The sequence below is a fragment of the Coenobita brevimanus genome, chromosome 27, assembly GCF_032717465.1.
Source record: "Coenobita brevimanus isolate Jiangsu-jjx chromosome 27, ASM3271746v2, whole genome shotgun sequence".
NCBI classification, from domain to species: Eukaryota; Metazoa; Arthropoda; class Malacostraca; order Decapoda; family Coenobitidae; genus Coenobita; species Coenobita brevimanus.
Window position 1 is genome coordinate 12,020,686 of NC_136980.1, and position 12,090 is coordinate 12,032,775.

Below are 12,090 nucleotides of genomic sequence, written 5' to 3' on the forward strand. Positions count from 1 at the left end.
GGCATGGGAGACTTAGTAACATCTCTGCCATAATGGTTCAGCTGGCTTAGCGTAATTTAATAATCTCTTGTATTTATATGAATGGAAGAGTAGGCACTGGTCCTGAGGATGATATAATGGGTTGTTATGGAGCACCAGGAGAAAATTATAATGGGAAGCGGCTAAAGAATATATGTCAGGAGAGGAGGTTGTACATTTGCAACTCGTATTTCAAACACAAAGATGCACATAAATATACATGGTATAGATGGAACAGGGATCGTCTTGAAAGAAGCCTGATTGATTACGTGCTCGTAGAGAAGTCGATGATGGGAATGGTTGCTGATACGAGGGCCGTGAGAGGACAATGTGGAGGTCTGTCAGATCATTGTTATGACTGTGGTACACAAGATCAAGCTGCTAGGAGTGAGGTGGATCAGGAGAAAGAGAAGCAGTCAGGGAGAAAGACTGAAAGTTGAGAAGCTGAAGATAAAAAAAATGGCAGATTCCTACAGGACCAAAGTAGAGGAGGAGTTAGAATCAGTTAATTGGAATGAAATGGATCTAGACAGCCTGTGGAATGCATATAGGGATTGCTTAGTTAGGAATGCTAAAGCGGTATGTTGTGTGACAAGAGTAACAAAAAGGAAGAAAGGTACGACATGGTAGGATGAGGAGGTTAAGAGAGCGGTGGAGGAAAAGAGGAAGAAGTGGCTAAAGCGGTTACAGGACAGGGGTTAAGTTGAAATAAAATATTTTGAGAGCAAGAAGCACGCTAATAGACTAGTGAAGAGGAAAAAAAAAGAGGTAAATAATGATCTAGGAAGAAAAATGAATGCGAACTACTCTGAAAATAGGAAGTTATTCTGGAAAGAGGTGCGGAAATGTAGAAGTGAAAGCTTAAAGAAATGTGATGGTGTGAAGGATGTAGGTGATAGGTTATTAACCCATGGGGATGAAGTAAGGACCAGATGGAAAGAATATTTTGAAAGCCTGATGAATGGGAATAGAGAGCAGAGCGGCTGTAAACATGGTTGGATTTGGGGGTGTGCAGCGGAGGAATGCAGTACCAGTAGATGTGACACTCGCACAGGTGGAGAGTGCTGTGAAGTGGCTGAAAAATGGGAGAGCAGCTGGGGATGATGAGGTGTATGCAGAGATGCTTAAGTGTAGTGAAGAGATTGGAATGAAGTGCTTGTTGGAGATATGTAAGAAACCATGGATGAGTGAAACTGTGCCTGCAGAGTGGAAAAAGGCTGTGATTGTACCCCTGTACAAAAATAAAGGTGAGCGAAATGAGTGCAAGAATTATCGCGGCATAAGATTTTTGAGTGAGGTAGGGAAGGTATATGGAAGAATTATTATAGAGGAAGTAAAAGAGGTATCCGAAGTTCTAGTGAGTGATGAACAGGGCGGCTTTAGGAGTGGCAGAGGATGTGTGGATCAAATATTTCCAGTGAGACAGATAGCAGAGAAGGCTTGTGAGAAAGACCATAAGGTGTTTATGGCATTAATGGATCTAGAAAAAGAAAACGACAAAGTGGAGAGAGAAGGATTTTGGAAAGTTTTGCACATGTACGGTGTAGATGGTCAGCTGCTAGGTGCCGTCAAGAGTTTTTATGATGGTAGTGATGCATGTGTAAGAATTAATGGGCATCTAAGTGAATGGTTCACGATCGGTGTGGGCGTGCAACAAGGTTGTTCAGTATATATATGGATGGGGTGACGAGACAAGTAAAAACACGAGTAATGGAGAGAGGGAGGTCGTTAGTAATGAACGGTAATGGATGAAATATCTCAAATTTGGGTATGCTGATGATGCAGTATTGCTTGCAAGTATCGGACAAGAACTTGGTAGGCTAGTGCAGTTTTGCTGATGTCTGTGAGCGTCGTGCCTTGAGAGTAAATGTAGAAAAGAGAAAAGTGATGGTTATCGGGAGAGAAGGTGACTCCCAGTGTGATGTTACAGTGAATGGAGAGAGACTGGAATTGGTGAGAGAGTTCAAATACCTGGGTACAGTGACAGAAAAGAGAGGAAAATGTGCAAAAGAAGTGGAAAGTTGAGTGACACAATGAAGGAAGGTAGCTGCAGCTATGAAAGCCTTGATAAGAATCATAGGCTTGAGTGTTGCCGTTGCACGAGGCTTACATGATGGACTGTTACTGCCAACTTTAGCATTTGGATGTGAGTATGGTGTGGCATGAAAATGAAAAGTCAAGAGTGAGACCAGTGGAGATGGGACTGCTGAGGAATGTATGTGGAGCACAGAGAGTGGATAGGATACGAAATAATGTGATTCGTGGTGGATGCGGAGTGAGGACACCAGAATCAAAGAGAATGTACTGTTATGGCATGGTCATGTAGAGAGAATGGATAACAGTATTGATGAAAAAGGTATATCTGAGCAAATTTGAAGGAGGGATAAGGTGGATGAGTGTGTGAGAAAGAGTGGTATGGAAGTCGGTGAGGCTAGGGAACTGACGAGATCTAACTGGCTGGATGGATGTTGTGAGAAGTGCATGATCAGGGATTTGGCACTCCTTTATAACGTGACAGCGTCTTGATTGACTCTATCGGATACGTTTATGTGAAGCTACAGAATGTGATGAAAGTTTTTGACGTATCAGATAAAGCCAGGATTCCAGGGTTTGAATGATGAGTGAATGGAAGCGTGGCCCATTGAACTGGGCAAACTTAGGCAGTCTGGACATAGGTTCTCCTCACCCTGCCTTAGGGTGGGAAAGGAGGTCCAGATATACAGTATATATAGATAGATAGATAGATAGATATAGATATACAGTATTTTTATATCATCATCATCATCATCATCATCATCAGCCATAACTAGTCGACTGCTGAACAAAGGCCTCCCCCAACCTTTTCCACTAATTCCTTGACTTAGCCAATCTTTGCCACGTTCTCCCTGCAAATTTCTCTATCTCATCTCTCCACCTCCTGACTGGCCTTTTTCTGCAATACTTACAATCTCTTGGTGTCCAGTCAGTCAGCCTCTTGCTCCATCGGTTATCCCTTATTCTTGCTATATGGCCTGCCCACCTGCATTTCTGTTCTTTTATAACTTCTATAATATCTTTGACGTTAGTCTGCTCTCTCACCCAAGTTGATCTTTTCCTGTCTCTTAAAGATATTCCCAACATTGGCTTTTCCATTGTCCTCTGAGAACGGATTAATTTATTTTCCATTGATTTTGTCAGTTTCCAGGTCTCACAACCGTACGTCATAGCTGGAATTATACATTCGTTATATACTTTTCGTTTCATACAAACTGGCAAGCTACTTTTCATAATGTCTCAATGTTTACCGAAAGCTTTCCATCCAATTGTAATGCGTCTTTTTATTTCGCTATCATGATCTTTCGTTAATTTTAGCATTTGTCCCAAGTAGTTGTACTCCTCAACTTCTTCAATAATTTCACCGCCCATTCTGATGACGCTCTTTGGTGTTTGTGGATTAAACATTAGTTTTACTCCGATTCATTTTTAACCCTACTTTGAGACTTTCTCTGTTCAGGTCATTTAACATTTCTTGCAATGCCTCCGCTGTTTCTGAGATTAGGACGATGTCATCTGCAAATCTTAAATGGTTTAGCTTTTCTCCAGCTATGTTCACTCCTTTGTTTTCCCAGTCTAGCTTTCTGTAAAAAAAAAAAAAAAAAAATATATATATATATATATATATATCTATATAGTATACATATATATATATATATATATATATATATATATATATATATATATATATATAATATATATATATATATATATATATATATACAGTATAAATATTTATATATATATATATATATATATATATATATATATATATATATATATATATATATATATATATATATATATATATATATATATATATCACTTCCTGTGGCACCCCACGGGATGCATAGGGCCTCAATGAACTCTCTCCACCAATATTTGTCTCTTGCCATCTCCTTCAGGTCCCACCAACACTCCTCTCCTGCTTCTTTTTTCATTGTCCTCAACCAGGTTTCCCTCGGCCTACCTCTACCTCTTCTTCCTCTAGCAGTCCACTCTGGCACATCCTGTATTAAACTACCTTCTTTTCTGTATATGTGCCTCAGCCACTTCCAGCGAGACAGTCTCACATATTCATTAACTGGTTCCACTCTCGTAATATCCCTTACTATTGCATTTGTAACTCTGTCTTGCCACTTTACCCCAAGAATCCTTCTCAGTATTTTATTCTCAAATCCTAATACTTTCTGATCTGTTGCAATTGTACTGTACCATGACTCATGCCCGTAAATTAAAATTGGTCTAACCATGGACTTGTAAATTTTCATTTTAGTATGTACCGAAAGCATATTATTATTCCAAACACATTTCAACATTCCAACAGCTCGCCAAGCCTGTCTAATCCTCTCCTCAATTTCATCGTTTAATGATCCATTAGATGATACAATCGTTCCCAGATATTTAAAGTTTTCTACATTCTTCACCACATTATTCCCAATTACACAATCAATTTGGTTCTCCACATTCATATTAATAATTTCAGTCTTTCCACAATTTATTACCAATCCCACTTTTTCTCCTTCCTCCACCAGACAATCAAGTAGATGATGTATATTCGAATTTCCACTCAATTAACGCCGGCGTGCCGCAGGGATCAGTTCTGGCGCCAACCCTATTTTTGGTTCATATTAATGATCTCTTATCTGTCACTCACAATCCCATTCACTCATATGCACATGACTCAACACTACATAGTTCATTCACACTCAGACATCCATTTACAAAGTCTAATATCTCTACCTCTCAACTCAGTACAGCTATCTCCATAAATCAAGATCTATCTACAATCAGTGAATGGGGACAAAACAACCTGGTCTCTTTTAATGCTAGTAAAACTAAATATATACAGTTTACTAATAGACATATATTGCCAGATTCGTACATTACCTTCAGTGCTACTAATATTCCCATCTCCAAAAATATTGAAATTCTTGGTGTCTCACTTAACAGTGCCCTCAGCTGGACCTCTCATGTCAGATCACTTGCTAAAACCGCCTCAGAGAAACTTGGATTATTGTACAGAGTCCGTAACTTCTTCGCCGATGAGCAGTTAGCTATAATTTATAAGAGCCATGTGCGCTCTCAGCTTGAATATTGCTCACCCTTGTGGAATGGTTGTGGAGAGGTTGCATTAAGACAACTTGACAAAATTCAGAATAAAGCTGTTAGAATCATTAACAACCCTGCCATTACATATAAACTACCTCCCCTGCAAATAAGAAGGAATGTTGCCTCCCTTGCATTATTTTACAGATAATTTTTTGGCAAATGCTCAGACGAAGTTGCGTCCATGGTGCCACCTCTCCATGCCTTCCCTCGTGCTACACGGGCATCTGGTAGCGCTCATGACTGGAATGTCACTCAACCATATTGCGGAACTTCTGCCTATCAGAATTCTTTCATTCCCCGAACTGCATCTCTCTGGAACTCCCTTCCCCAGAGTTGTTTTCCTCCAAATTTCAACCTACAACTGTTCAAGTCTAACTGTTACAGATATTTTATGAACAGAGGACACCAGTAATCTGGTGTATGGATTTTTTTTTTTCCCATTTGTTTTTCCTTCCTCCGTTCTGTTATTTAAAAAAAAAAAAAAAAAAAAGCACCCTCTGCATCTCGTAAATACTTCCGCAAATCAGTACAATATCATCAGCATTGTCCAAATCCTTCAGCTTCTTATTTTCTTTCCAGTTAATTCCTGCACCTGTTCTCCTTACAACCTTTTTCATAACATAATCCATAACCAAAACAAACAACTATGGCGAAAGAACTCCTCCTTGAATCACTCCTGACCTAACTTGAAATGGATCACTCAAAAACCACCCACCATTACCTTACAAAAAGTACCTTCATGCTGGCTTCTAATAATATTTACAAATTTTTCTGGTATACCATAGAATCTCATAATTTTCAACATAGCTCCACGTGAAACACTATCAAACGCCTTTTCAAAATCCACAAAACACATACTAAGTGGCATTTTCATCTCATTAGCTTGTTGCATTAGATGCCTTACAATAAAAATCTGATCATTACAACCTCGACCTTTTCTAAATCCCGCTTGTTCTTCTCTTAAAATTTTATCAATTACTGGCTCTATTCTGTTCAACCAGATTTTGGAAAAGACTTTTGCAACTACAGGTGTCAAAGTTATCCCCCTCCAATTGCCACACACACTTAAATCTCCCATTTTTGGTATTTTTATAATCACTCCATTTTTCCACTCTTCTGGAATTCCACCATTATCCCAAGCCACATTAAAAAGTTTCAAAAGCGCATTCATCAACTCGTCATTTTCCACCTTAAGCATTTCAGGGCATATTCCATCCTCTCCTGGAGCCTTAAAATTCTTTAAGTCCTTTATAGATTTTGCTGCCTCTTCCAAGGTTATATCCCCTATTTCTATCTCCAAATCTCTCTCGGCTGGCAAAATGTCCTCTTCAGCTGGGATTGGTCTATTTAGAACAGATTCAAAGTGCTCTTTCCACCTTCCTTTTATATCCAAATCTTTAGTCATCAAATTACCATTTCAATCTGGTACAGGTAATTCCTTCCTTCTCTTTTCAGTCCCAGTTAACTCCTTTATGGCCTGATACGCTGCTCTTGTGCTCTGACCGTCATTTTTACTTAATTTAATTTCTGTCTCTGTCGCCTTTTCATCATATAGTCTCCTCTTATCACGTCTAACGAGTCTTTTTACTTCAGAATGTAAACTCCAGTACTTTGCTCTAAGTACTTCAACTACCTGGCCATCAACATGTTGTTCTTCACTTCTTAACATAGCCTCTTTCCTTTTCTGAAATGCATTCCATGTTTCATCTGATATCCACTTTTTCCTTCTCTCTTTTCCCTTTTTCTTAACCCGCGCCGTCCCAAGGACGTACTTCCACGTCCTCACGTTTTGTCATAGCCAGTCCCGAGGACGTACTTCAACGTCCTGCAATTGCAAGGTTCATAATTTCCACAAATTTCAAAATTCGCGGGAGATTTTCGTTTCGCCCGGGTACCCAAGCCTCCCCTACCTGCCGCCAGGCGGGCAGCGTCCTAGACCCCACGTGACCCGCGCTCGCCCTTGTCTCGGTCACTCACCTGCCAGCAGTGACCCAGGTCAGACATGGCGCGGAAAGGTCTCTCAGATGAGCAAATTGCATCCGTCCTGGAAGCCTTCACTGGAGACAGTGATTCTCCACTCGATGATGATGTGGTGGATCGCGATTACGTCCAGCCAGAGGAAGAAATAAGTAGCAGTGATGAGGAGGTCCCTTCGCCCCGAAAAACGCGGTATGTGATATACCGTAAGGCAAGGGAAGGCCAGGCTGCTCCCCAACCACGTGCACAGCTATCTCTCCATCACGATTCTGATGAGGACGAGGATGAGGACGATGAGGATGACGGAGGGCTAGGACGTGATATCGCCGAGTGGTTGGGAAAGGAAAAAATATCACCACGTGGATCAGAAGGTGGGGCGAGACGACACCTAAGGTATGGTTCAAGTACTTTGTCTGGGGAAGTAGCAAGTGGTGTGGTGGGATTGCTGGGAGAAAGGGAAAGTGTTGTGGCGGCAGCGCGGGGTGAAAGTGAGAGTGGTGTGGGGGTAGTGCGGGGTGAAGGGGCCATTGGTGGGAGGGAGGCAGCACGAGCACGTGGTGCTCGTAGGCCTAGGGGAGAGGAGGTTGAGTCACTCCCCAGCACTTCTTTCGCCCCTGAATATTCCCAAACTTCCTCCCCACAGCCCCAGGATGTGGGGAAAGGAAAGAAAGGGAAGGGAAAGGGTAAAGGAAAAGGGAGAGGGAAGAGAAGTGCGAGTGATGAGAGGCGCCGCTCTCCACCACCCCAACCAACCCCACCACCCTCACCTCCCCACCCTGACGAAGGGGACGATGGTGACGTGGCTGGAGACGGTGGTGTCACGTGGAACTGGGAGGATGGGAGTAATTTTACTCCCATCATTCACCAGTTCACTGAGGAGTGGCGGTCAGGTTGCACGGCTCCAGGTGTAAATGCTGGGTGGTCACGTTTAGATTTTTTCAATTTGTTTTTTGATGAGGCGTTTGTTGGGCGCATAGTAGAACAGACGAATATATTTTCACAATCCCAGCGCCTTGAAAGTGAACGCCTAGGAACCACAAGCAAGCATGCAGAACAGTATGACTTTCCCGTGACTATATCAGAGATGTTCCTATTTTTGGCCCTGGTAATCTTGATGGGTGTGGTGAAGAAAAATCAAATTCCTGCCTATTGGACAACGGACCCAATCATCCTAACACCTTTCTTTGAAAAGGTGATGGGTCGTAATAGATTTCAGTTTATTCTCGGCCACCTCCACTTTTTTGATGCAGATGATCCAGCCAATGCAAATAACACCGATAAAATGAGGAGAATTAGGCTGGTATTTGATCATTTACGGGAAATGTTCCGCTCCTCATTTTATCCCTACAGAGACCTCGTCATAGACGAGAGTCTTGTGTTGTGGAGAGGCAATATTTCCTTTAGGCAGTATATACCCAGCAAGAGACACCGTTTCGGGTTCAAGATCTTTGTTATGTGTGACTGTAAGACTGGTTATGTGCAAGACATAGTCTTGTACACGGGCGCACAGAACAGATATAATAGAAGATCGGAGTATAGGACTCTCTGGGGCCGTGGTGAAGACAATGATAGAAGAGTACCTTCATCGTGGTCATGTTTTGTACCTGGACAACTGGTACACTAGCCCTCTTCTCGCTAGGTTCCTCCACCAACACGACACCGGAGTCTGTGGTACAGTCAAGAGAAACCGTCGCCATATGGTCAAGATAGGGAGGAAACTTGACAAGAATGAGGTGGTTTTCTTCCAGGCCAATAACATCCTTGCAACCCTGTGGAACCACAACAGGGAAGTTTGCCTCCTATCAACTGTTCACAGCCCCCTGATGCACCGCACAGACTCCGTGGATCACCGTAGCGAGAGGAGGCGTAACGTATGGAAACCAGAGTCTGTACTTGCCTATAATCTGAACATGAGGCAAGTTGATCAGTCAGACTCGATGATTTCAAGTGTTGACTGTGCCAGGACAACGATGAAGTGGTACAAGAAACTCTTTTTCCACTTGCTCGACATCACGGTCCTGAACGCCCACTACCTGCACGCAATGACCACCGGAGTATCCGAGACCTTTGAGGGGTTTGTGAGGGAGCTGGCACGTGAAATAATCGCCAAGCATGCCCAGGAAAGACCCCCACACCGCCCCCGCGCCCCCGTGCTGCTCAGACTCCCTACGTCTTGCAGCCCGCCACTACCCCAGCGCAATCCCTTCCGAACCAAACCGTCGTAAACCCCAGCGTCGCTGCCATGTATGTAAGCACTCGACAGTCAGACCATCAACGCAGAGAAAAGACACAAGATACGAGTGTGTCGAGTGCAATGTTGCGTTGTGCCTTCAGCCTTGTTTCAAGGAATACCATAATCTCGTACACTTCTGAAACTGTGTGGGAAGGCGAAATGACGCTCATGATAATGGTAAGGCCAGTCAGTAGGTGCTAAGTCAAATATAAAGTTGAAACGGGTGTTATTTTTTCAGAAAAGTAATGTATAAGATGAGAATTAGTGTAAGTGGAAAGAATTGTTATCAAAACTACACCCACTGTGTAAATCTGGTCAGTAAATATGTGATAGCAAGGAAATAAAGTGGAAACGGGTGTAATGTTAGCATGAATAAAACGTATAAGTTGAACATTACTGTAAGTTGTCTTAATTGATGTCACGATTACACCCACATTCTGGTCAGTAAGTATGTGATAGGAATTATATACAGTGGATGATGTTGTAATGTTAGTAGTAAGGTATTTTATAAGTTGATTACTTGTGTAAGATGAAACAAATGATATCGCGATAACACTCCCAGTGTAAGTACGCGCAAATATGACGCTAAGTTCCATCTAACGTTCAGAAATGATGTGATATCAATTATATCAAGTGTTTACATGTGCAATGTTAGTGGAGAATTATTATATAAGTAAAAAAATAGGTTGTAAGTTGAAATAGTTGTCATAGCGACTTCACCGTGTGTGTTATTATGCGCTATTATTAAGCTATATATTTACGTAAGGCCTGAAATAATCTCAAAACAGTTCTATAAAGTTGAAAAGTGTATAATAATATTAGAAAGGTATTATGTTAGTAGAAAAAGCACAATACGAGTTGAAACATCAGTCACAGCGAGTTCACTCACTACGTAAATTAGCGCTAGCATTACGCTAAATGTTATCAAAAGGCCTGTGAATACGTAAAAACAGTTCAATAAAATGTAAAATGGTATAATGTTATTGTAGAAGTATTATGTAAGTAAAAAAAATTATATGTATCATGATTTTAGAATGTTAGCGATTCATGGGAACCAAGTTGGCCGATTTTGCTCGTTTCTCACGATGGTACAATGGTTATTTCTGCTCTATTTTTGTATAAAATCCAATATACTCTTTTATCACATGTTTTTATGTTTGTAATAAATTCATTTCTACTTACTTTCATTGGTTTCCCAAACTTATAGTACCATAGAAAACGTTTGATGCTCACACCGCATAGGGAGAACACGGGGCCAGGTGGGACCATCGCATACCTGGTTAAGCTAATTAGGGACCCCAGGGACCACTTTCTTTGCCACCGGCCATTGTTTCTGACCAAAAGCGAAAGTTTAAGCAAAAAAAAAAAAAAAGGTCGAAAATTGCCCGGGACTGGGGGGTACCAGTGGTCGAAAAGTTGCCGGGACGGGGCGGGTTAATAGTAACCTTAGCACTTTCATGCAAAACCTCTTTTGCCTCTCTTCACATTTGATTAATATCATTGTCTTCAGATTCCATCAAAGTCTGCAGGACTAGAAACCTGTTCCTACATTCCCACCGAAACTTTTCCCTCGTGCTCTCATCACTTCTCAGTTCATCCAAATCATAATTATTACCTCCTGTACAGTTACCATTAACGTCTCTCTTAAGTTTTATATTAATCTTTGACACAACAGGTTGATGATCACTACCTATATCTGCCCCCTTCCTTACGCAAACATCTTGCAAATAACTCCTTTGCCTTCTGCTAATTGCAATGTGGTCAATCTGGTTACAATATTTACCACATGGTGAAATCCAAGTAGTTTTATGTATTTTTCTATGCTCAAATATAGTTCCACCATTTATAAGGTCATTTGCCAAACAAAAGCTTCCAAGTCGCACTCCGTTTTCGTTCCTTATACCAACACCTTCCTTACCCATACAATCTTCAAAGCCATCCCTAATACTGCCAACAATCGCATTAAAATCACCAATGCAAACTAACACATCATGTCTTGCCACTCTATTCACTACATCCTGCAGCTTCTCGTAAAAGTCATCCTTCATTTCATCAGCAGGCTCATTTGTCGGAGCGTACCCTACAACTATACTGATATTACCATGGTCAGATTTTAAACGAGCATAAAGCAAGTGCTCATTAATTGGTTCAAACTCACATACTGCCTTACAAGCATGTCTACTCAGCAGTAAGCCTACTCCTTAGTAATGATTTCCATCACTCCTACCAGAAACCAACATAGTAATACCATCTTCCAAATGGCATATATATATATATATATATATATATATATATATATATATATATATATATATATATACAGTATATATATATATATATATATATATATATATATATATATATATATATATATACAGTATATATATATATATATATATATATATATATATATATATATATATACAGTATATATATATATATATATATATATATATATATATATATATATATATATATATATATATATATATCCATACATCATCCAATCCTACATTGCCCCATGAGGAGCGTAGGAGCCCTGGGCTAGGCAGTTGGTCCCGACATTTAAGATGAGAGTGACCAGCCTCACTCATCCCTGAGTGGCATTACATGAGCAATCAACCCCAACCACCCTTGGATATAAACCTTCACCGGCTCAATCCGATTGGAGCGCAATAATTACCCACTAAACAACCAGGTGCCAAAATTTGATTATA